The sequence below is a fragment of the Anolis carolinensis genome, chromosome 1, assembly GCF_035594765.1.
Source record: "Anolis carolinensis isolate JA03-04 chromosome 1, rAnoCar3.1.pri, whole genome shotgun sequence".
Classification (NCBI taxonomy): Eukaryota; Metazoa; Chordata; class Lepidosauria; order Squamata; family Dactyloidae; genus Anolis; species Anolis carolinensis.
In genome coordinates this window covers 287,612,625-287,639,316 of record NC_085841.1, presented here as the reverse complement: position 1 = coordinate 287,639,316, position 26,692 = coordinate 287,612,625, and the positions used below count along the sequence as shown (strand labels likewise).

Sequence of the window (26,692 nt, the reverse complement as noted above, 5' to 3'; positions counted from 1 at the left end):
GACAGAAAAAGTAGTTCAATAGGCAGTAATGCTTCGTAGTAATTACTGTATTTACGAATTTAGTGCCAAAATATCATGATGTATTGAAAACATTGACTACAAAAATACGTTGGATAATCCAGAATGTTGGATAAGCGGATGTTGGATAAGTGAGACTCTACTGTAAAATCAAAATTATTTCCCCACAAGATGCATTTTCATATCTGAAGATAGACTCAAAAGTAGTTCTTCAAGATCACACACACACTTTGTTCAATTAATGGCAGTATATGTCCCAGAAATAAATTATACAGCCTCCAAAGCTCATATGGAAATAGCATTTATGCCTGTACTTGCCCATAGATAATATGTTTTCAAAACCTGCCTATGTGTTTATAAAGAAATTAGTTTACATTTCATATTGCAATTATCAAACCCTGGAACAGTTGAACTGGAAATATTTGTTGTCCCCTGGAGTTACTTCAGTTATGCTGGTGTAATATCATGCTGAGATTTATATGAAAATGAATTTTAATTTCTAATAAGGTAACCATATGCTTAGGAGTTATGCTGTCATAAAGTGTCATAAATAATTATTGTTCGAAACAAATTCAACCTTGCAGTAAGTTCTTATGTTTAACAGCTCACTTGTGAAGCAGATTGTAGCCATCGTTGTGAGATTTATATTTTTAAAATAACTTAGAATTGCAATTAGAGAGCTGAGATGTGAAGTCATTATCATTCATTCAGTAAATGTACCTGAGCCTTAGGATTTATGTGATGCCATGGGTATTTGGGTGTCTTGAACATCTACTATTACTTTGTATGTGTTAATAATTGGTGACTGGGAAATTGTCTCTTGTGTTTGGCTCTAGGTAAATGAATATATTAATCTAGTCACCATAAAATTCAAGTGAAGCCTTGGTGTTGACTTCCGTTTTTTATTACCTAATTCTAACTTCCTGTAGAAAAAATAACTGTTGTGTGGAGATTTTAAATCTGATGCCAGCACATCCAAAGGCAGAAGTTGCGATAGCATTTGCATTTCACACTAGCATAGAAGCTGGAAGGGTAGCCAGGTTTGTTTGATTAATAACATCTGTAACACATCTTTATAAAATGAGGCCCATTCCCCGCCCCCAAAAGATTCACTTCATGTGTAAAATTAATGAAGACAAAATATCTTGTTTGCAGGAAATACAGCTAAATTCCAAGGAACTTAGAATTATGTTCTCAGATCATTGAATCATGCAGTTTGATGAGATCACAAGGGCCATCCAGTTCCAACCATATGCATTTCCAGGTGTCACATAATTTAGATGTATTTGCTGCAAACAAATGAATTTACCTTCATTAATATCTATGTATCTGCCACACACACACACACACACACACACAAGTTTATCTTTCATCTATTTTATTATTCACAAATTATTTGCTGCCATCTTAAACCATTTTTAAGTGGGAGTTCAGTAACACTGGTGTTCATCCTGAGCTGTGTTCCATTCAGCCAGGCATAATATTTTCTTACCACCCTCCTAAGCATTATTGTTTTTTCCAATGAGTCACTTGTTCAGAGTAAGACAAGGCTCAGTTTTGTCATCTTGGTTTCAAGTGAGAATTTAGGCCTGATTTTATGTAGAATTGATTTGTTTCAGTTTTGGAGTTTGTTTGTTTGTTTGTTTTTTGTTTGTTTTTTGCGCAGTTCATGGCATTGTACCCCCCCCCCCCGGGGGGGGGGGAACCACATTTTTGTTGAATTGATTTTGTTCCTGTCTGCTTTCTTCACTATGCAGCTTTAGCAATGAAAGAAGGATGTACATAGTGGAATATTTGGTTTCATGTCGCAAATAACTCTTTGATGTCATTATTAAGAAAAAAACATAACTTTTTCTTTCTATAGCATATGAAACACAGAGTGAAAAATCGTACTCTGTAGATTAAGATGTTGTTTACAGTTAGGCTACTTCTGTCCTCTTGAAGTCAGTAGGAAATAAGCAGCCACACTGTGCACTGAAATCTAACCTGACTAAACTGGAACTAAATACAGACATATTTTGTTGTATTTTCAATATAAGATAGGCATGTTAGTGGGAGGTGGAGTTGGGTAGATTAGAGGAACAGAAGAAACCATGGAGAGGGGAGGAGAGAGGAAGAGAAAAGCAGAGAACAGTTCCTTCTCTTGCTGTGTTCAAGGTACCATGTATTTATGTCTTTGCCATTAGTCTCTCCATAACTAAAGAGACGTAAAGTGCATCTTTTGTTAAAACAAGATTTTCATGTTCTGTATTCAAATGCATAACTACATCCCTGGTCGATAAACACCTCCACATGCAGTATTTTTGAGGAAGATGAGATAGATATTTCTATTCATATACATATATCTGGGTGTATCCCACCTTCTCTTTTCAAAGAATTTTTAGCAACTGGTGTCATTTCCTAATGATAGTCTCATTTGTCCCTTATGAAGCAAGAAAATAGGAAAAAGCAAAATGTGATTGTAGGAGGCAAAGGGAGGAGAGAAGCAGTATGAATGGTTTCAATGAGAATTCATTTCTTTTTCCACCATAGTCTTTTGAGATTAGTGGAAGGTATTTTGGAATTTATAGAAGTGTGTGTTTGAGACTGACGAATCGACTATGGCAATGTTAAGTGACCCCTATCTTTTTTATGTTATTGATGTGGATGCACCTTTCTTCTCTCCACTGTGTGTGACTACTTTCAGTATGTGCAAGGAGGTTATTCATATGGCCACACTGTATAGCCTTAGTTGCTTACCTCATACCCACTTTTGAATTGGATTCTGAAAGCTTGGGGAGAAAGAAATAGAAAGGGTTTTTTTATTAAAAAAAATGCAAAGATTTGATTTGATATGAAGCTGATTCAGACTACTGGGGCCATCCAAATAATTTCTGTTAACTGTAAGGTGTAGCCATGCCATCCAATTACAGCAGCTAAATATGAATTTTACTAACGTCTCTGTTCCATTAAATTCTGGGTCTTGTAATTGTTAATGTACTTAGATTTCTCTGCTAGAAAAAGCTTTCATCCTTGGATTTCAGCATTAGACAGCTGCATTGAATCCCATTTTGAGAGAAAATGGGATATGAATTTAATACATGAATCAAAATGTACCTGTTCCAACTTACAAACAAATTCAACTTAAGAACAAACCTACAAAACCAATCTTGTAACTTGGGAACTGCCTACTCCTTTTTTCAGGCCTGATACCTACCCATGCCTATATGCCATTCAACTTCTTATTTTTAAATAATAAAAAGCTGCATGGATAGTTTCCTTTTCATTCTTACATTTGTATATTTATAGATGTATATTCATATTTAAAGATTTGCCGAATATATGTCTAGATTAATTTTTCAGTGCATATTTCTACACTGGTATTGTTTTCATCCCACAGGAATAAAACAAATATTATGCAATTTGTTATTCTCCACCTAGCATGAAATTATCAATAGACATGCAGGCTCACTTCTGTTATTACCAAACTCTTTTTGTGCATCACTAATGGCTCGCATTAAACGGAGAGCTTCAGGCAGTTTTAAACTAGGTTAGCCTTCACTTGGCTAATTTTGGAGTCATTTTTATTTTTTTACAAACAGATAACTAGAACATTTTTTTCATTTTCCTTTCATGCAGGGAGTAGATGGACAAATTGTTATGGGGGGGAATAGAGAGAAAATACAGTCTGTTCTTCACTAATTGTTTATGTGTTCACTGATTGTTTTAATTCTGTGTTCCACCATCTATTATTTGTCCAAAGTTTTTGTTTTATTTTCTACACTTCACCCAGGTGTGTTTTTGCAGTCTAATTCTTTCTCTTTCTTCCTTTAAAAAACACTTCTGTGGATATTTGGGGCTTTTAAATAATAAAAATAAAAATAACATTTAAATCCACATTCAGTAGAATTGAGCATGACGGCAGCCACATTTCCTGGGCCAAGTCCTATGCAAGGTGTGATGTCCTGCTGGGCTGGCCTGTCTCTGTCACAGGTAGCTCTTTGGCCAGCACTGCTGCCTTCCTTGACTTTGCTGACTATGGAGTAATTTCACTTTAAGAAGTAAAAGTTCTGGATTCTTGCTGGAAGTAATCATACAAGATCAAAACTGCTGCATGTGTAGACATAAAGAAGTATAGGTGGAGTACCCTTTACCTGAAATGCTTGGGACCAGAAGCATTTCAGACCCCCACCTCCTGGATTTTGGAATTCTTGACATAAATCTTATGTAACGCACACACATTTTATATAATTTTATATTCAACATTTTACACAATTTTGTGCATGAAATGAAATTTGTGTACATTGAACTATTAGAAAACACAGTTGCCTCTAACCCATGTGGACAGTTTTGGAGTATTTCGGAATTCCAGATAAAGGATACTCAATCTGTATTTGCATTTCTTTGGGTTACATTTTTAGACTTTGCCCTTTTTATTTCTGTATTTAAATTAAATGGCATGTTTTGTTCAGCTTCTGCTAAAATTGTTTACATGTTATGAAAATTTCATGCATTTTATAGTGCAACCAATATGCAATTATTTATGCAGAATCAGTCTCAAGAAAAGCCAGCATTGTTCCTTTGCTTCCTATCTGTGTCTAGTTCCCTCTGCATTCAATTTCCTTTCTCACACAGCAGGGGTTGACAGAAAGGCTCTGCATGATTTGCAAACTTGCATTTAAGCATTTTCCAATTTTGCTGACATTGTTTATTGATGAAGTTGGCCAGTGGAACAAAAGCAATAGTACTTTATCATACAAAAATATAAAAATAACAACAAATTCATACAAACATTATATATTTTTTCATGAGTGTAATAAGGAAGGATCTAGCAACTAGTTCTCCATTTTTTCTCTCAGGTAAATTTTCTTTTCTTGTGGGGGAATGGAACTACTGCTCTGGATATTTAAGATGCTTAATAATAATAATAATAATTTATTTTTAACCCACCCTCTCTCCTCAAAGAAATTCAAGGCAGCTTCCAAACATAAAGCATAAAATTGACAAACATTCAATGCCATCATGGCTTGGGACCTTGATTACTGAAGAAGCACTTCTCCATGTACAACCTTGAATGAGGATTGAGAATACCAATGTGGTGTACTGGTTTGAGTATTGGACTCTAGGAGAGCAGGGTTTGAATCTCCATTCATCCATGAAAATGTTCTTGGAGAAGACAGATTCTCTCAGCCTCAGAGTCAACTCCATCCCTCATCATCCCCTCAGGATAAATTATACCAAGGAAATTCTGTGTTAATGTTGCCTTATGAGATAGAAATTACTTAAAGGCATACAACAACAAAGAGTGATGTTCCTCTCATCATAGCAGTGAGGTCTATGAGATTTATTCCAAGAGACCACAAACATGTTTTGAATTGTTTTAACTTGTTAAATTATCTCATATGTTTATAGTTTAGTATGTTTAAAATTATACATCTATTATTTCAAATCAATGTCTTTTAAACTACTTAAAACAGTTTTAAGTGTACACTTGGTATAGGCTGGCATGGACAGATTTGAATGAGTTAATGAATGAACCATCCTCATTTTTTTACACTAGATCAAAACAGTGACTGTGTAACAATACACTTTGTGTAGTTACTAAACACTTTTATCAACTGTCCAAGTAAATGGTCACATATAGCATCAATTTCCTCCCAGTATCTGAATTCCAGAGACAAACATTCTCTAATATGTATACTAGATAATTTCCATTAATGGAAGCTCATCACCATTGCTGCCACTTTGGCAAAAGAGGAGCTCATTTAGGGGAAGAGATCACAAAGGTTACCAGTGTAGCAAATGTTTTAGTATGTTAGGTGTCCCGATTTACACATGTGCCCACACTCAAGTATATTAAGGCCTTTATAGTGTGAAAGGTGGCTCGTTTCTACCCTCAGGCTTATTCTCCTCCAAGCATGGCTGATGTCATAAGAACATTACTAAAAATTCTAGGTCATTTTTGGTAATTACCAAGCTCTTTTCTTTACTATAATACCATCACTTTCCCTTGTTCTTCCACAGAGAAAGTGAAATACAAATAGAAGGTGATGGGCAAAATGAAGGAGAAGACAATTAGCCAACAGGGATAGGTATTTTGCTTTAAGTATGAAAAAGAACAGAAAAATTAGTGAAATTGTGCCATCTCATCATATTTATAATAAAAGGCTTTAAAAGGTACACTCCATTTACAAGAAAAAATGTTTTTTAAAAGTATGAAGGTACATTTATGGTTATTACACTTACCATATATACTTGTGAATAAGTCAGCTATATGTGTAAATTGAGTTCAGGTTTTGGGCCCATAATTATGGATTTTGATATGAAACACGGATAAGTCATCCCGTGGAGGCAGGAAACTGCTGCAAGGGGCATCTTTTCCCCTTCCAAAGCAGTCAAGAAGACCTGGAATAATACAAGTGTTGCTGTAGAGTTGCACCACAGCTGCCACCAGACTTTGGCCATCCTGAAGCCAAAGGGGAGGAGTGTGTTGCTGCTAACATAGCTAGTAAAGGAACTGGAATGGGAGGGGCCTTTTTAACTGAGGAGTAGACAGCAGCTGTGCCCGCACAACAGAAGCAATGGATGAAACAATGTGACTTGGACAGAAAAGAGGAAGAGAGCGATTGCCCATTTTTCTTCCTTTTGAGTAAATCACTCCATGCCTAGAAGGAAAGAAGCTTAGCCACCCCAGTAACCTAAAAAGGAAGCTCCCACCCTAACCTACTCTGCTGCCAGAACCAGGACACTCTAAATAGCTATCACCATTATCATTTTTTCAAGCAAACAGTTCAGAAACAAAGCAACAATAGAGATACCACAGAAACCTGTGTATAAGTTGACCCAGGTATTGGGGACAATTTTTGTCATTTTTTCCCCTTATATATGAGTATATACAGTACATTAAAAATCCAAGTCCAACACTCCAACAGAGTAGATCTAAACCTAATATTAAAAATATCCACTAAGCCTCTGAGCATAGTTCCCATCAAGACTTCTACAAAGCTTGAACATTCTGAATCCACAATCACAATAATTTGGCCTATTTCACCATTATCAGTATGATGTTTGTGCAGCCTGCAAAGGGATGGAGGTTTGATATATAAATAAATGCCATGTGACTGAGTGGGCAAACTAAAGCCTACACCAAGCACTGCCAGTAAAATTGAAATGTGTTAAGTGGGAAGCAGATTGGAGTGCTACTGCCAACTTTGTTTGGATTCCAATCTGTGGTTGGCACACTGCCCAAAAAGAGGTGGAGAAAAGCTCTGAAAATGAATTATTATGATAATCATTTTCCGCAATAAAGAAACAGCTACCCAGAAAACATCAGCAGAAACTCTGGACGGGAGACTGGACATGCCAGGGAATTTCTCCTCCATTCTCTCCTCCTATGAACATCACTCAGCCCAAAGGCCGGGGCCCTGCTGTCTCCTCACCCCAAGAGTGGTCCCAGTGGCGATCACACTCCTCTATCACAGTCATCCAGGAGACTGTCACCTCCCTCCTCATTTCACTCAACTGGAACAAGAAGATCTGCAATATTTTTTCCATGGCATCCACTTTCTGTTCTAAGTGTCAGGTTTCCAGTCAGACATCCCCCCCCCCCAGTCATCAGGGGTTGCTTCCTGTGCACTGTCACTCCCCTGTCTCCAGGGACTTGAGTGGAGGCAACCCTGCCATTAATGGCTCCTCAGCTTCACTTCCCACTCCAGAGATATCTAAGTCTAGTGCCTCGCTGGGGCCCAGGTCCAGAGCCGACACTCCTACTTCCAACACATCTCTGTTTGCCTCTGACTGCATTCCCCCTCACCGTATTCAGACGGGAAGGGAGTTGATACAGGAGATTTGTCTTAATGTTGGTTCTGTAACTTCCAGGAGTAAAAGCCACTGGAAATGCAGATACATTGGAAACTTAACTTTATTTTCCTTTTTACCAGAGTACAAGAAAGACAGTTCTGCTGAGGCAGATAGAATGGTGGGTTATATAATCTCCTACCCACGCATCTCCCTCCAACCTCCCTCATATCTCATAACAAAGGCCAGCTGGCCTTATCAGCTCAGTCTTTCCCTCCTCCTCCTCCTCCTTGCATTCTACACATCAGGGTGACAGATTTGGCCTTTTTCACATGGCTGGAATTTGCATCCTGGCACACTGCAATATTCATATCTCTCCCTCCCAATCTATCTAAACCCTAACCCAATCTATCTAAACCCTAACCCAATCTGTCTATTACACCTTTGATTACTTTTACATATTTCTTTTTCCTACCATAAATCAATAACATTTGGTGATGATGACAGGGACAGATGGTGAGGTAGGTGAGACAACATAAAAAACAATCGCACTCAATTTCATGGGGAAATGCTATAGAATGTATTAAAAAACCCAGGTACCTCTCTTGGGATTGGAGTTCAAGTTGACTTGACAGCAGTTACAACATACAGTAACTTTACCTGGGGTTAGAGGTGTGTCAATCAGTTCTGGGTGGAGTTACTTCCCTTCCTGCTCCCAAAAGACTATTTGGAGTTTGGGAGTTCTCCTGGATCCGTCTCTCCAAATATCAGCCCAGGTACATGCAATGGTCAGGAGTGCTTACTATCAGCTCTGACTGATTTGCCTTCTGTGCCCTTTCCTAGAATCAGAGGACCTAAAGATGATAGTGCACATTCTGGTAATCTCAAGCCTGGACTTCTGTAAAGTGCTGTACATTGGGCTCAGAAACTCCAGTTAGTTCAAACTGGTGTTTTAGTCTTTGTTCTATGGTTTTTAATATATGTATGTATATTGTTTTCTATCTCTGTGTTTTAACTATGTTGCACCCCACCTCAAGGCATGAGGAGAGGCTGGTAACAATTATTGTATTATTATTATTATTATTATTATTATTATTATTATTATTATTATTATTATTATTTTATTATTATTATTAAAAATAACATTAAATGCAATCAGCACATTTGTTCCAGTGTCTGAGTATGTCTGACTTAGCAAATTCATGGTAATATTTCTTACCAACACATTAATCGCAGGCTCTGTGTATGTCTGACTTACCTAGTCAAAAGTATTGTGTATGCAAACATAATGCATGTGGATCTTCCTGGCATTTAAAGATAAGAGTTGTGATCATTGTTAGGAGAAAAACTATTTGTCTTAAGTGAAGTTTACTTAGTAAAGATGGAGAAGGGTAGCATTGCCCCTTCTCTTAGTGTATAATTACTATGTAAGGCAAGGGACAACTTTATTATAGTTCAAATTATCAAAAATATTTTACCTACCTTTTCAAGAAAAATGTGCACAATATTATTGTAGTGCATGGTGTCTATGCCATATGTATTTAATTGTGCAGATCCTTCTTGAAAAAGTTAATACAACATTGTTGCTTTTTTTCAACCACAGCAGTGGAGTAAATGGACTTCAAAATTTAGCGTTTGTGGAGCTTTTGTGATGCCGGAAAGGTAATGTGTAAGAAACTACATAAAATATTTTAGTATTAAGCAAACACTAAGGTGTAAATCACAATGAATGCACAGAAGTTTAATTCTGCAGACTTTCATGAAGAATTGTCCTGAAAACATACATAGCCCCTCTCATCAGTAATACAAAAGTAGTAAATTTAAAACATATGATTAAATCTGTTCATATGTTTCCCTTTAATTTAGATCAAAAGCCCATTTGTGAATGGTTTGGTAGGGATGGCAAGAATTCTGAAAGAAATATCAAAATGATAATAGAATATTTCTGGTGGTGGTTGTGGAATAAGTCATATCAATAAGTCAATTGTGGCAGTTCAAAGAGAATGATTGTTTTCCTACATGAAGCATAAAAGCACTTCCTGCTTTCATGGCATTATGACGTGCATGTAAAATTGATATAAGCCAGAATGCTAATTTCCATTACAAATCCCTTTTCTACATTAACAATCATTAGACATTCACATATGTAATGGAGACTGAAAGCTAATTTATGTTTTATGTTCAAATGATTTAGACGGGTAATCCCTTAGTAGGCATTCACACACAGAGAGGGGAGCTTTAATGCCTAGGTGGAGCCATCTATATTATTTGGTTAGAATCTAAGAGTTGGAAGAGACTTCATGGACCATCATCCAACCCTCTGCCATTCAGGAAAAGCATAATAAAAGCACCCCCTACACATAGCCATCCACCTTCTGTTTAAAAGCCTCCAAAAAAGGAACCTCCACCACACACTGGGGCAGAGAGTTCCACTGCTGAACAGCTCTCACATTGAGGAAGTTCTTTATAATGTTCAGGTGGAATCTCCTTTAATGTAATTTGAACCTATTGCTCCGAGTCCTAATCTCCAGGGCAGCAGAAAATAAGCTTGTTCCCTCCTACTATGACATCCTTTCACATATTTATACATGGCTATCATGTCATCTCTCCTGCAGGCTACACATACCCAACTTTTTAAGACGCTCCTCATAGGGCGTGGTCTCCAGAACTTTGATCATTTTTAATTGCCCTCCTCTGGACACATTCCAGCTTGTCAATGTCTCTTCTAAATTATGGTGTCCAGAATTGGACCAAAGCAGATTAGAGGGATACCACGATTTTCCTCAAACTAGACACTACTTCTGATGCAGCCCAGTATTAGCTATCCCTCTTTATTTGAAGAGTACTGGGCCCAGGACCAAACCCTATGGCACCCCACTAGTCACTTCTTTCCAGGATGAAGAGGTTAGAACTATTTGGGTTTGGTTGCACAACAAAGTGCAGATCCACCTAACAGTAGCATTGCCTAGCCCACATTTTACTAGTTTGCTTCAAGAAAGTCATGTTGAAGGTTTTACTGAAATCAAGGTATGCTACATCCACAGCATTTCCTGCATCTGCCATCTCTATCAAAAAAAGAGAGATAAGATTAATCTGGCTTGGCTTGTTTTTGAGGAATCCATGTTGACTTTTAGTAATCACAGCATTCCTTTCTAAGTGATTGCAGACTGCCTCCTTAATTATATGTTCCAGGATCTTCCCTGGTATTGATATCAGGCTGATTGGACAGTAACTATTCAGGTCCTTCTTTTTCCCTTCTTGAAGATAGGGACATTTGTCCTCTTTCAGTCTGCTGGGACTTCTCCTGTTCTCCAAGAATTCTCAAAGATTATTGCCAGGAGTTCTAAAATCACTTTTGCTAGTTCTTCATGTAATTTGCTATTTGTCTTGAAAGAAACCCCTCATATACCACGTGGATATGCATTTGTTACACTACCTGTGAAGTCTGCACCATGCACATCCTTATGTGTACATGACCTTATTCAGACTTATCTGATCATGTGCCAGTATCTAAGGAGATGCGGTGAACCCAGTCATGCATGAGAACCCTATCTGCACATTCATCTCAGATGCTTGAAAATATTGAGAACAACAGAAAAAGAACCAGTGGCTCACTGTATTGGGATGGATAACCTAAAATAGAAATCATGACAGTGACAATAACCTCTAATAGAGTGAAGTGAGCAAAATTTGGGTTCAGGTGGGAAAACCAAGAGTTTGAAGACAAGATGATTGATTCTAGCCCATATATTATGAAGTCTCAAGATGAAGTAACAAAGCAATACAGGAGAGTCTCTTTTCCAGAAAACAAGAAAAACTTGTTTCATTTTTCTACTCTATCCTTACTGTAGCCTCAAAGTTTAGAGCTCATCAGACACACTTTAAACTAAGTCAGCCGGGGGAGGGGGACAACAGCCTTGTGAGCAGTACTTTACCCACAATCTCAGGGAATCGCCAAAAGGTTAATAAACAGCTCAGGGGAAGGTCCCAGGGGCTTACATGTCTTTAAACTAATGCACAGAGCATGGGAAATAAACAATACGAACTCTTAGCACAACACCACACTTATGATATCATAGGCATCACTGAAGCTTGGTGGGATGACTCCCATCACTGGAATGTAGCCATTGAGGGCTATAACCTCTTTCTCAGAAACATAACAAAGGGGAAAGAAGGGGCAGTAGCCATATACATCAATAAGTTGGGTAAATGAAAAATATTCTGGCACTTGTTGGTTGCTTAAATATTCACTATGGGTAGGATTCAAATGGTTTTGTGCTGATGTAAGAAGTTTGTCAGTAGATGCCAGTGAGGGTAACTCATGCAGTCACAAATAGGACACTTCTCTTAGTCTTCCTTCTTCCCAACAATCCTATGTGTCAGTTAAAACTCTATGGACTTCCCAGCTTGCCAGAGCAGATAGGATAGCAGACATTGGCAGACCCCAATTGGTTCTTGACCTCTGTCTTTAGGCCAGACATTTGTTTTTGTAAAGGTGTTAGTGTAGTCTTCCCTAGAGCCTGATATTTCTAGGCACACGTACATGGAAGGAAGCAGATTATAAATCTAACTAGGTTATTTATTTGATTGCAGTTGTTTGTAAATTAGACCAGAGTCCAGCTATGATAGATGTGATGGACATCTATGTATTAGAGAGGATAAAATCTGGAGGAACATGTGGTATAGTAAATGAAGGGTTGATGATGTGCTGTGCTCTTGAATAAATTATGATTTACCCAAGTTGCCATCACTGCAGAGTCTAGGCAAAAGGCTGCTGGCACCAAGTTGTGCAAGAATTCTACTCAGCAAGGATGTTCCAGGCAACTCAAAGAAGGGAAACATGATTCTATATATGCTGTCAGAGTGATTTTTATGATAGTTCATTTTGCTGTATTTAATGTTTAGTGCTAATACAAATGAGTGGTTGATATTAATTTCTGCTCTTGTTTTGTGTCATTTTAAGACCTCATTGATGTGACTCATGTTGTGTTTTTAGTGAGTGATTCTTTTTCTGAAATTTTTACATCTTGGCATCTTACAGTTTTATGTCACCTTGAGGGCCCTTACAAGGGAAGACAGGCATATTAAATTTAAATAATGTTTTGCTCTGTTTCTTTCCCTTACAAGAGTCGAATTTTCACTTCATTTACAACTATAGTTCTTTTCCTGTACTTTTACTACCTGAGGTTAAAAATCTTTTTGATGTCTCATTAACCAGCCACAATGTTTCCATTTTTAACACACTAGATGTCTGATTAAATTAACACGCTTCCAATGTATTTTCTTCGCAAGTTATTTCAGTTAATAATTATAGATACTTCCTATGATTTGTTTGTTGTTGTTAACTGCCTTCAAGCCAACTACAGCTTATGGAGACTGTATGAATGAGAGACCTCTAAGGACATTATCACACATAACTTCTAACAAAAGTTTGAAGCTCACTAGTCATGAACAGAAGTGCTCAACAGCACTCAACATTATTATAAAGTCATTCCAAACAAGTGTTCAACTCATGTCAAAGGAGTATTTTTTTAAAAAAACCCAGGGTACTTTGAATTGGTGTTCAAAGTATTTTCATGTGATGCAATAATCTTAAAGAAATTGAGGGCATCACCTCCCCATGACCAAAGTCCCAGTCATTTAACTTCTGGCAAACAGACTAAGAGGACTTCGGGGTAGAAAGTCATGACTTCTCCCTTTTGACATCTCTGTTTCATTAAAAAAACACACAAAACTGCAGTTTTGCACATTTTCATTCTTCTTATCTAGGTAAAATTTGTCATTATCAAAATGAAGTCTTTTGCTCTTTATGGGTTTCTTGATTCCACAAGCTAACCTGAGACTTAAAATTGTGTCTTTTGTAATCAGTCATAAACAGACTTCCTGAATATTCTGAAGTCAGTTTTTCTTTCAGACTTCTATTTTCAAGTTTCTTCCTCCTTTTTATGTTTTCACTTTTTAAATTAAATTGGCCATGTTGGAATTTCTAGACGACTTTCTGCATACATATATATTGATTTTTACTGCATTTTAGTAACTGTTTCAGGTAGTTCCTACTAGACTGTCTTAGATCAGAGCTTGATTAATTCAAGGATTGCCTGGCTAATTGGCTTTACATCTGCCTTTTCTAATGCTCAATCAATAAAGATTTTATCTCCCTCATGACCTGAGCCTATCTTTACACAGTGAGTATGGGAAATTACAATTAATCCTTGTTACATTTTGTTTCTTTTTAGCTATTTTTTCAAGCACTGTTTAAATCAGATGAAATGTATATTCACACTGCCACATTACTTTTAAAACCTAATGTAGCTACTCACATTTACTTTAGTGGAAAATATTGTATTATTCTTTATGACCCCTTTGACACATGAGTGTCCTTCTGTGTCATTTGTCTATTCAGAGATAGATGTTTCCCACTTATTCTTTCACCAAGTGTGCATATGCATATGTTCTCTCTTAAATCAAGTTCTCAATTTCACCAATTTTGACCTGAAGGTTTTCAGTATAAATACTTATCAGTTTTATGATAGCTCTCCCATTGATAGGGTCAACAAAAGTCAATATGCAATTGATGGAAAATAATAACAAACCTAGTCTGGAGGACTATAAAAGCTAGTTTTATAGTCCTCCAGATCCCTTTTGGAAAACAGGTTTCTTCCCTATTATTCTTAAATGTCATTAAATGATTATCATTAATTTTGTTTCTTTGTGCTAATGGCAACATTTCCACTTTAAATATCAGGGACATTTACTCCCTCCTTGAGTTCCAGCTGAGTTCCAATTACTGCTTTGAGTCCTTATTTGAGGGGATAACAATATTTTATGCCAAATAAATAAACATCAGGAGACAATACTTCTAGAACATGGCCATACAGCCCGGAATACATACAACAACCCCAATAAAGAAATGAATTCCACATTGAATCCTCCAAACCTCTCAGATTTCTTACAAATGTCAATTTTATCCTCTTTTTTGTTGCATTTTTAAATTGTGGGATACTGTGATGACTTATGGGCCATGTAGTCCCGTTCCTAGTACTGTTGTGACAGATGAAGAGGAAAACTTGGGTTTCCCACCGTTTCTGGCAGATTTGGAGCCCTTGCAGCTGCAGGATGTTTGCCCACAAGAAGTCAGACAAACAAGCCTTGAGGAGAAATCTCCCCCATTTTCTCGCCGTCTTTATTATAATCAAGATAGACACGCGCGGGAGGCGACTCGCCGAAGCGCCCGGATAGCTGCCAGACAATTAGATGATTAAGTCTGTTCCCTTGGGAAAGTTTAAGGAGTCTTGCATCTGGACAGTATAGGTTTCGGTTCTTGTTCCCCAGAGGAAGTGTGCTTTGGCGGGAAAACAAGATCCTATATAGATGCTTGGCCACAAAGGATTCCTTGCGGAGTCAATTCGTCAGCTTCGGGAGTAGATTGTGTGTGGACTACGCTACTCCAGTTTCCAGGACCTTGTTCTCGTTCCAGCCCTGCCTTGTTCCCCGGATCTCACCACGGATTTCGCCACGGACCCTGTTCTTGCTCCTCGCTTCTTGTTGCCTTGAATCAAGCCTTGTTTGCCAAGTATCTAGTTTGCTTCCTAGCCTTGCATTAAGCTCCATGGACTAAAGGACCTTGTCATCTCCCCTCACTTTGCTTGGCAAAGTGAGTGTTTCGGTTATTGGATTACAACTTTGGACCTTAATATTTCATATTGGACATTGTTTTCTTGGACTAATTTTGACCTTTCCTGAAAGGTCTACTTCTGAACTATTTTCTACACTTGCTTTTATTAACTTTATATATTTCCTCAATAAAGATATTAGATAGATTCTGGCCTCTGTGTATGGTTATTGGTGCTCTGCAGCCTGGGTCCTGACAGATACACACATACATACATACACACACACATAGAGAGACATACAATCATGATATTCCACAATCAAAATATCAGTATTTTTCCCCAGTCCCACCACCTCCCCATTATCACCCATGAACTTATCCTTACGTAATACAAGGGTATAGAAATACTATTGAATATTTATACCTAAGTATAATTAAGCATGTATACGTTCCCCTCTTTCTTTCTCCCTCCCTCTTCCCCTCCCTCCCTCTTCCCCCTGGGAACACTTTATTATTCTTACTATTCTTATTATAGTTGTTCAATCATGAGGATAATCTTATTTAATTCCTTATATTTATCTTTCCCTTTTATTCTGGAAATGAGGCCCTTCCATTTTGCCTCCCAGATCTTCTTGGTTTGGCCCAACTTATAGTAGCTTTTCCTTTCACTAGAATAGAATCATAGAATCACAGAATAGTAGAGTTGGAAGACACCTCATGGGCCATCCAGTCCAACCCCCCACCAAGAAGCAGGAAATCGCATTGACAAATTGAATGACCCTGGATTATGATTTGGTTTGTGTGATTTTAATTGATGTTTTATTGATGTTTTAATTGCTTAAATTTTAATTGTATTTGTTTATTTGATAGACATATATGTGTATGGCATCAAATTGCTGCCTATTGTAAGGCCACCCTGGGTCTCCTTCAGGGTGAGAAGTGTGGGGTACAAATGTGGGAAATAAATGAATGAATAAATTTTATCTTAGAGACCATGGTGTCAAAGTGGTCCCAGGACTAAGTTTTTAATTTTACTCATGCTGATGTCATAATAGGATGAGGTAGAGATCAAAATTAGGGAATTGCATCACTAAATCAAAATCTGCGCCTAATAAAAATTTCCTTCAGTCCTCAAATATCTAGCATTCTAGAGAGAGAGCGCTATGAGAAACCAATAACAGTTTCTAACCCTCATATTTCTGAGTTTGCATTTCTTTGGTAATTTTGGGTGCTTAACTTTTACTGACTTGTTGTCAATTGAAATTTAAAATGATTTCAGTGCTCCAAACTGGAGGACTAGAGGAAAAATTCTTTGGGGTGATAAGAATTCTTACTAGGTGGAAGCAATGACCTCATTTCCGCCCCCCCCCCCCCAAAATGCTACACCCCTGAATATATCCCATGATCACAACTCTTCCTCAGCACAAGGAAGAGGAATTAATTAATTAAAATGAATTAATTTAGCAAATAAGTTGGAATGGGGCAATTTAATTGCATTTATTTTTGAAACAGTTATTATCTTAAATTGGAATTTCAAAATTAATTTATTAGTTAAACTATTAATTAATTAAATAAAAGTGTGTGCTAGAATAGTGTAAACAGTATTAATAAATGCAAACAAAATTTACATTTACTAGCCTGTTCTTTATCTAAATTCTAGTTCTCTTGAATATTTTCACAATGCCTTCTTGTTTCTTTTTAGTCCTGGGCTAAAGATTTAAAGTGTTTAAATCACAAGATGCAACCGATTTGCTCAGGTAGTCTTCCTCTGCGTTGCATTGGATGCTGACTACAAACTCTTAATCTCTTACAAGATATTGAGCTCAGAAGGGTTTTGGTGGAGGGCTGGTATTTCCCTTCTATTTTAGTTAATTTTTTATCTAGTTATTTTTCATTAGAGTAACAAACATTACTCTTTTTCACTATAACTGTCAGTCTATGTCATCTTTTGTGTCTACCTCCCCTGCACTTAGCTAAGGGAGCATTTTTTAACACTTTTGTCTACCTTTCCTAGATTGTTGTTGTTAACAGTCATCAAGTTAATTTTGACTAATGGCAACTATATCACTAAAAGAGGTCCAAGTCACTCTGTTATCAGCATCCTTGCTCAGGTCCATCACTGTAGCTTCCTTGACTATCCATCAAGAATGCAGTCTTATTTTTAAAGACATCCCAGTCTTTTTATTTAAAAAACCACCTCAAAATACCAATTTCCTTTCATATCTTTATTTCTGTTACTTTCTTTCATTCATCTATGTGGCTTTTCTTCTTTTAGACTTTAGGAATTTGATGAATTCATTGTATTTTTTCTTAAACTGGAGGTATAGGGCATGAATATGTATTAGAGTATGCAGGTGTAAAGATGAGGAGAACATTTGTCAGGTTAGTCTGTTTATGAACAAATCAGGTTTCCCCTGACATTGTCCAGTCATGTCTGACTCTGGGGGTTGGTGCTCATCTCCATTTCTAAGCCGAAGAGCCGGCGTTGTCTGTAGACACCTCCAAGGTCATGTGGCCGGCATGACTGCATGGAGCGCTGTTTCCTTCCTGCCGGAGTGGTACCTATTGATCTACTCACATTGGCATGTTTTCGAACTGCTAGGTTGGCAGAAGCTGGAGCTAACAGCGGGCGCTCACTCCGCTCCCGGGATTTGAACCTGGGACCTTTTGGTCTGCACGTTCAGAAGCTCAGTGCTTTAACACACTTTGCTACCGGGGCTCCTTAATGAAGAATACTGGCTTGCTTTTCATGCCTTGGGAAAGGGGACCCAGAGCAGATTACAAAACATCAGGTGATTAATGCTGCAGATAATCCAGCCTTACCTCTTGATTCTGATCCTTCCATTCCTTTTAGATTTCAGCATGCATTTCACCAACCACCATATTTAGGACTAAACTAGAAATTCTGGGAGGTCAGTTAAAATTTACTAAATATTTTCTCCCTTCTTCATCTACTTCAAGTTTGGGGAAGAGTGCACTTGTCATTTAGAATTATTATTTTGACTATTCACTTTGGCATTGCACTTATAGTGTTTACAGAATCTGGCCCATAATTACTTATCTCCTATGGTAATATGTGCCACAGCGACAGGTAATACAAATACAGATCCCTTGGCAAGGACCCTTGAGGCATCACCTGCTGATGTATTTGGCTACTCAGGGATGTTTTCATAGCTGTTCAACAAGTGAACTGCTGGAAGGGAGACATGCTGGAAGGGAGTCATGCTTAAGTTGGCTTCTGGCCATCCGTGCTGTGGCTTATCTGATAACTTTCCCATATCCCATTTGAGATATGGATGAGATAATATTGAGGTGCCTCATATGCAACATGTCACAATACTAATTTGATGACTTCCAGCGTCACTTGTTATACATTATTTCACTTAAAGAAAATCAAGGCTTATTTGAAATCCAGCTTTGGTGTATTATCTTCTTTTCCTCATTGCGGGGGGTAAGAAAGGAGTAGGGTATGGGATGAAGTAAGATTCTAATGAAATAGTTGCAAGGATGTAAATAGTGTAAACATATGTGTTCAGCGTAGTTAATTTATTGCAATGTTTACATGCGGTAATTTCATGTACCTGGAGACAGAGTTGTACTTTGAGACAGAAGGTAGAAGAACACAGCTTGGAATATGATGAATGAAATCAGTTTAGCACAGCAGGTTCCATCTATCTGTTTTAATCATGCCACATCTTTATTTCCTTCTTAATGATTCCACAATGCTGTATCTGTCAATGGTGAAATAATTGCATATTGCAGTTGTCACTAACCCTCGCTGTTAGACACTAAGGTGATGACCCAAATGAGTTTTCACTGGTGCTGCTCCAAATCAGTTGTGATGTGTTATTGTCAAGCAATAACAGAACTAGAATATACTGTATATTTCAGAGAATTCTGTATAAGTGGCTGTATTTTTTTCACTCTACTAGGTGACATTTCATTGCTGAAGGACACAATAGGGGAGAGGATTATCTTATGTCTGGTTTTCTTAAGAATTCTGTTTGTGGATTCAGCATAGCAATGTTATCCAAGCTGGCAAACAGCCGGGTCTTCCCCATTTGACAGGGACCAGTGCCATATCATTTGCATATTCACAGTTTCCAGAAAACTCCCTACAGCCTGGCAGCCAGTGGCTCACAAATGGCACTGGTCCACGGACTACCACTGTTAGTAAACTATACAGTAACAGTCAATCTAGTTACTAAGGAGGAGCAGTATGTCAAATCAGCCACTGCCGTTCAACCCAGACAATGTGCCAAAAGCAAAGATCATTAGTGCAGCATAGAAGTTTGGTAGATTAGTACTGAATTGTTGGTGTGATTGTGAAGCTAAAGTGCCAGCAGTATGCTGAACTACTTTAGTTATAGATCATCTTATGAAGCTACTTTCAACATATCGTATTTCATTGCATAATAGTAGCTGGGGGGGGGGGGGGGGCGGGTGCAGGTGCAACTATTACATGAGAAAAAAACCTGTTGATTTAAAAAAATGCTTTACCTCTGAAAGGGGAGGAGGAGGAGGATGGATAATCCAGCCTCAAACAAAGATCTCCCTTACTGTTTGTTTGCTTTTAAAAAACCATACAGCCATTTGGGGCTGATTTTCCCTCCTTTCCTTCCTTCTTTTCTCCAAAGTCAGTTAAAAATACTTTAAAATGGATGTTTCTGGATCTGCCCTCTTCCTTCCTTCTTCAGGGGCCAGGCAGTTTACAAAATCTGGATTGAGTTCTTTGGAGAAAGGAAGGAAGGATGATCAAAGTTTCAGAGACCTCCATTTCAGGTTTTTTAAACTGCCTTGCCTGGAGGCAGGAGAGATGAGACCTCTATCATGGGAGGCAGGAGCAGCAGAGACCTCTGTTTTGTAGATTTTTTAAAAACTCCCTTTCCTTTGGAGAAAGAAGTAAGGAAGGGAGAATCAGTCTCAAATGGAGGTGCGACGGTACAACTATTTTGAAGTGGCAACTATTACGCGATGAAATACGGCATATGATTTTGGAAATAAATGTAAAATTATGGTCAGTTTTTTTAATGATTGTGATGTTCTTTTGATCAGAGCATTTGAACTTTTGTTAGGAACTGAAAATATATGTGATGGTGTAGGAGAAATAGAACAGTTAGAGAAATTGGAGAGCTGCAACATTTATATCAAGCTTCCCTTTTTCTTGGGGATCCTTTGATGAACTGCATTATGCTTTATCTATTTTTTCAAGTATGAACTTGAGAAACTTTTCCTTAGAATAGCACCGGGAATTCTTACCATATTGGGAGATTGTTTTTGGTTCAAGAAGGTAGCATTCATTTTTTTGTAGTATGAATGTTTCCGTATACAGTAGTAACTTTCCTTGATTTTTCATTGCATATTTTTTGAAGCTGAGTTGGAATTAAATATATGTACAGGCAGTCCCAGAGTTAAAAATATATGACTTACAAATGACTGATAGTTACAAATGGGGGTGAGGCAACAGGATGTGAGAGAAATCTTCCACTAGGAAGGGAAATACACTCTTGAAAGAGTTGTCATGGAGCAGGTAAGGCTGGTGGGAACGAGGGACAGGGCCTTCTCGGTGGTGGCTCCTCGGCTGTGGAACACCCTCCCCAGCAACATACGGCAGATACCAACTCTCCTAGGCTTCAGGAAAGCCTTAAAGACATGGCTGTGCACACAAGCTTTTAATGAATAAGAACATGGACTTTACATGACCTGTACGAAGACTTGAGGATTCTGGATGAATGGATTTTAATCTTGGACATTCTTAAAATTTTATATAATGTGATTTTATTTTGTAATGGTACCTGTTTTATATGAACTGTTGTTTTGTAGATTGTTTTATATGAATTGTTGTTTTTACATTGTTTTTAGGCATTGAATTTTTGCCTATTTACTGTAAGCCGCTTTGAGTCTCCTCGGAGAGAAAGGCGGGGTAAAAGTGATGTAAATAAATAAATAAAATAAATAAGAAAAGAGGTCTCCACTAAAGCTTTAACACCAATCCTTGTTTCCAAAACAAGCCAAATTTTTCAAAATCTAATTATTAGGCATGTGCGATCCTTTAAAAATAGTTCTAAACTGTGTTCAAAAGTGGCTGTGTTCTTTCTGAATTTGAACTCTAATGAAACTTACGAATCCTCGTAAGTACTTCGTTAATGGCAGTCATGATTGCACAATAGGGAAAACAACACTGTCATTGGGGAAATTTGAGGGGCTTTTCTCTCCCTCATTTTTGAGCTAACCTGATGAAACTTGCTACAATGGTAGCAGATATCAGATGATCTCCTGCCAACATAGCAGTTCAAAAACATGCAAATGTGAGTAGACCAATAGGTACCACTCCGGCGGGAAGGTAACGGCGGTCCATGCAGTCATGCCGGCTACATGACCTTGGAGGTGTCTATGGACAACGCCGGCTCTTCGGCTTAGAAATGGAGATGAGCACCAAGCCCCAGAGTCGGTCACGAATGGACTTAACGTCAGGAGAAACCTTTACCTTTACCTTATGAGATGAAACCAGAACAGATATGCAGACAGTAAAACAAACACCATAAGGTGTTAACCCTTCTCTATGCTACCCAAAGCTAAATGATATATATAAACTACTTTTAAAAACTAGCTATTTTGAATTACAAATTCAATTTAAGAACAAATCTATAGAACCTATCTTGTTTGTAACTTGGGGACTTCCTGCATAGTCAGTTCTCATTTTTATACCATTAAACTAAATGCAATAGACTGTAATATGGCATAAGATGCACACTTAAGTTGACAATTCCAAGCCATGTCCAGAATCCAGGGCTGTATAATACGCTGGAATATCTTAAGGCGCTTGCAACTGTCTAATTAAAGAAAGCCAAATGATAGTGAAAAATATGCAGCTATCTTATTAGCTCCTAATGCTATCTGCTAACAAGACAAGTAAGAGACAAGTATGACAGTGCTTTTTCTGACCTTGCTTCTCTTTAAAGGTGTGCCAAGAGCTGTATTCAAGGGAGACCATACTTCTTCCTACCTTGCCTTTCTTAGGAAACCTTTGAAAATGGTTGGAGCTTATGTGCAATCATTTGGACGAAATCCACAAAAATTACTCTGACAATGCACCCTCTTCCCTATTTTTTGAGGTGGGGGTGGGGTTATGATATACTAGCTTTTGAAGGTCAGGTTACTGCACTGTTGTGCAGCTTACTTTCACCTGCTACCCTTTAGGTATCTTTATTTGTTTCTTGGCTTTTCAGCCTCAGTGGCTAAAGCACTGCTACTGTGAAAAGGTCAGGCAACATTCTGAAGAGCCTTCGGTTTGTAATGGAATGTAAAGCATGGTTTGCAAGCTTTATTTCACACAAGAATCAATTGAAAGCCCTTTGCTGACACTAAAGTTGTAGTTTTCCTTTTAATATTGTATGTGTATAAACCATGAAATCTCTCTCTCGGCCATAAGGAATTCCTTTCTTAAACAACACAAGAGAATCCAAATTTACTATTCAAAACAATAAGAATGTTGCTGTATATTACAAATGTTGTTGTATATTGTTTTTGTACTATGAGTGAAAAGATTTGTGAATGATTTTTTTTACGAAAGAGTTTTCTGCAAAGAAAATATGTGGCAGTAACAATAATAATAATAATAATAATAATAATAATAATAATAATAATAATAATAATAATAATAAAAATGTATTGCCTACCTCTCCCTGCACCTTGAGGTGGGATACAACATCATTAAAACAAGAGATAAAACACTATTAAAAGACATACAAGAAAGTACACAGTGTTAAAATACAAGTTAAAAAGCATTGCTAAAGTGCAGATTAATATTCACAACTTAAAATTGACTGTGTAGGCATGCCAGAAGAGATGAGTCTTCAATTGTGTCTTAAATTCTGACAGCTGATCTACCTATTGGAGCTCTTCTGGCAGATCATTCCACAGTCTTGGGACAGCTGGTGAAAAAGTCCTCTGGGTAATGGCTGCTAATTGGGTTCTGACAGGCTGGAATAGATGTGTCTCAGAGAACATAAGTGTGCGGGGTGGATTGTACAGGTGAAGGCAATCCTGTAGGTAACCTGCTGGACCCAAACCATATGGGGCTTTAAAGGGTTAAAACCAACACTTTGTACTTTGCCCGGAAACTAATTGGAATCAGTGGAGTGACTTTAGGATAGGTGCAATATGCTCACTCCTGGGTGTTCCTGTGACCAATCTGGCAGCTGCATTTTGAACTAATTGAAGTTTCCAAACTTGGTAGAGATATAGCCCAATGTAAAGTGCATTGCAGAAATCTAACCTTGAGGTTACCAGTGTGTGCACTACCATCTTCAGGTCTAGAAAGGAGTGCAATTGGTGTATCAGCTAAAGTTGATCATAATCACTGCTGACCGTCACATCTGCCTGAGGTGACATTTGGAGAGATGACTCCAGGAGCATTCTCAAGCTGCAAATACAGTCTTTCAGAGAGAGTTTAATCTCATCCAGAATTGCTTGACACACCTCAATTTCTAGATTAGGACCCTCAATGGCAAGCACCTGTTTTGTCTGGATTCCTCATCCAGCCCCTACTTCCTCCAAGCATTGATTCAGAGGAGACATGCTGTCTTTAGATAGAGCTATTTTGGAAGGGATAGAAAAATATATTTGGGTGTCATCACTATAGTGATAACAACCTGCCTCATGCCTCTGGATCAGTGGTTCCCAATCTTTTTTTGACTAGGGCCAACTTGACCAGGAACCAATTTGACTAGGGACCGCTTTGACCAGGGACCACTCTCCAACGTTAGTACTAAAAGGGTTACAAACCAGTTTTTAGTCAACTTTAGATTCGGGTTGGTTTTTTGGGGTGCTGATTCAGAAAATTGCATTGGATAAACCACATCAGTTTTAATTTCTGATACAGAACATATGCCATCTAATAGTTGCCATCTGCACTCACACAGAAAACCATATTTAATTATCTAGAGCTGATGTGGTGTGTCCAATGCAATAGTCAGCTCTTCAGAAAGGAACAGAAATAAAATAAATAAATTAATTAAATAAAGAGGAAGGAAGTTTGCAGACTGGATTTTAATTCTCGTGGCTCACTGCTGGGCTGCGGCCTACAGATTAAGAACCACTGCTCTGGATGATCTCTCCCAGCGGTTTCATTGAAATGTTAAAAAGCATTGGGGGGGTAGAATGGCATTTTGTGGGATGTCATATAACACCTCCTTTTTTGATATAGAAAGCCATTGAGAGATCTAAATGCACCAACAGGGATATATGACCCATGTCTGTGGTAAGATGGAGATCATCCACTAAGGCTACCATTGCAGTCTCAACTCCATATCCCGCACTGAAGCCAGTTTGATTTGTGAATGATCAAGGGTCAAGGAAATGTGTGTGTGATTCAAGACTGCCTGGAGTTGGAGGGCAACTACCTTCTCAATCACCTTGCCACCCCAAAATGTTAGACACTCATATGTAATTAGTAGGCATGGGCGAATATATCGGAATCGTTATTAATCGTAATAAAATCATTAATCGTAATACAATTTAACAGGGTTCCAAGGTAGTTTGGCCCTTCAGAATTAACCTTCCAATTCAAAGCATTGGTACCCATCCTCGGAATACCTTTTGGAATACCTTCGGATATATGAGAAAGCGTTTTTAACCAATCTCCTGCATCAGGCATAAGAGCCCCATAGAAAGGAAGCCTGGAGCGTTTTCACTCCTGGATATAGCATGGGGCATACCATACCATGTTCTTATTTTCCTCCCTCCTTCTCCGCTGAAGGTGAAGGAGAAATGGGCGAAGGGAAGCAGGGAAAGCCATGCGTCAAAGGAGGAGGAAAAGAAGGGTTGCATTTTGCAAGAGTGTGCCTTCCTGTGTGCAAAATGTGGAGCGAGGAATGGGTGGAAGGAAAAGAGGGAGGAAAGGGTACCCTGTTTGCTGCTATTCCAACCAACCCGGGGCCAACTACCTGCTCTCAGAGGGCCCTCTCCTTGTCCAGCTCCCATTGCAGCCTCTCTGCCCGGGCTTCAGCACACTGCCTCCATGGATCTCAGCCCCACCGCCATCAAGGAGGCAAGGAAGGAAGAAGGGAAAGAAAAAAAGGAGGAGGAGGAGGAGAAAAAGGAGAGGAAGAAAGCCACAGAAGTTTCCCTTGGCTTCCCTTTCTCTCTCCCTCTTTGCACAAAATTCTCCAAAGCTTTGCAAAAAACAAAAACAAAAAAACAACCCAGCTCCCAATCCAGATTCTCCTCCTCCTCCTCTGGAAGCAACTCGATCTGAACCAAGCGCCACCTTTCCCTCTTTCTCCTTCACCTTCCTTGACTCCTCTGCCGAATTTGGAGGAGGAGGAGGAGGAGGAGGAGGAGGAGAGGCTGCAAAGGGAGCTGGACATGGAGAGGGCCCTCTGAGAGCAGGTGGGCGGCCCTGGGTTGGTTCTAGTAGCCAGGCTTGTAGCCGGGGGGGGGGGGGCAGTTAGGGGTTCAGGGTTAGGGTTAAGGGTTAGGATTAACCCCCCCCCCCCAAATTTTTCAGATTAAAAAAACCTGGTTTACTCATGAATTTTAACTGGTTAACCAAATCCCCATGCTAAGTCTATGAGATGCAAAAAATTAAGAATCCCTCCAGGCACTATCTCAAGCAGATATTGACAGGTCTGTAGCCGGGGTGTGTGTGTGTGTGTGTGTTAGGGGTTCAACCCCCCCCCCTGAAATTTTCAAAACCCCTCCCAAATTTTTTTTCTGGCTATGGCCCTGCTAGTAGCATCCACGTTTTGCACACAGGGAGGCACACTCTTGCAAAACGTGCCCCTTCTCTTCCTCCTCCTTTGATGCACAGCTTTCCCTGCGTCCCTTGCCCTTTTTGCGCCCCCAATTGGGGGCTTTGCAAACGGAAAAGGATCATGATTAAGGAGGAGAGGAATCAAGCGGGTCCCTCCTAGGTCTTATTTTCAGGGGATATCCTATTTTTGGGAAACACGGTAAAAACCAAGCCATGGAAACCCATTGGGTGACCTTGGGCAAGTCATACACTCTCAGCCCCAGAAAACCCAATGAAATAAGAAATAACACTTTCAAACCAGGAGCAGATTTCCTTATTCAGAGGCTGATGGCCATCTGTCAGGAGTGACTTGATGGTGTGCTATGATTTCTGTTCCTGGTTGATACATGTCATTTCCTAATTGGGTCTGTCATAAAAACATGGTGAAACTTGATTACACTGCCAAAACTTTGTCTTTGCACAAAAAATGAGGGAGAGAGAGAAGCCCCTCAATTTTCCTCATAGCCGATAATGTTTTCCTTCATGCGCAT

General features: G+C 38.6%; 1 protein-coding gene across 8 annotated transcripts in view; it reads left to right on the top strand.

Moving 5' to 3' along the window:
• Positions 1 to 26,692, top strand: part of nell1 (neural EGFL like 1) — a 697,019-nt gene that overhangs the window by 271,154 nt on the left and 399,173 nt on the right. The gene's annotated exons all lie outside the window — the stretch shown is intronic.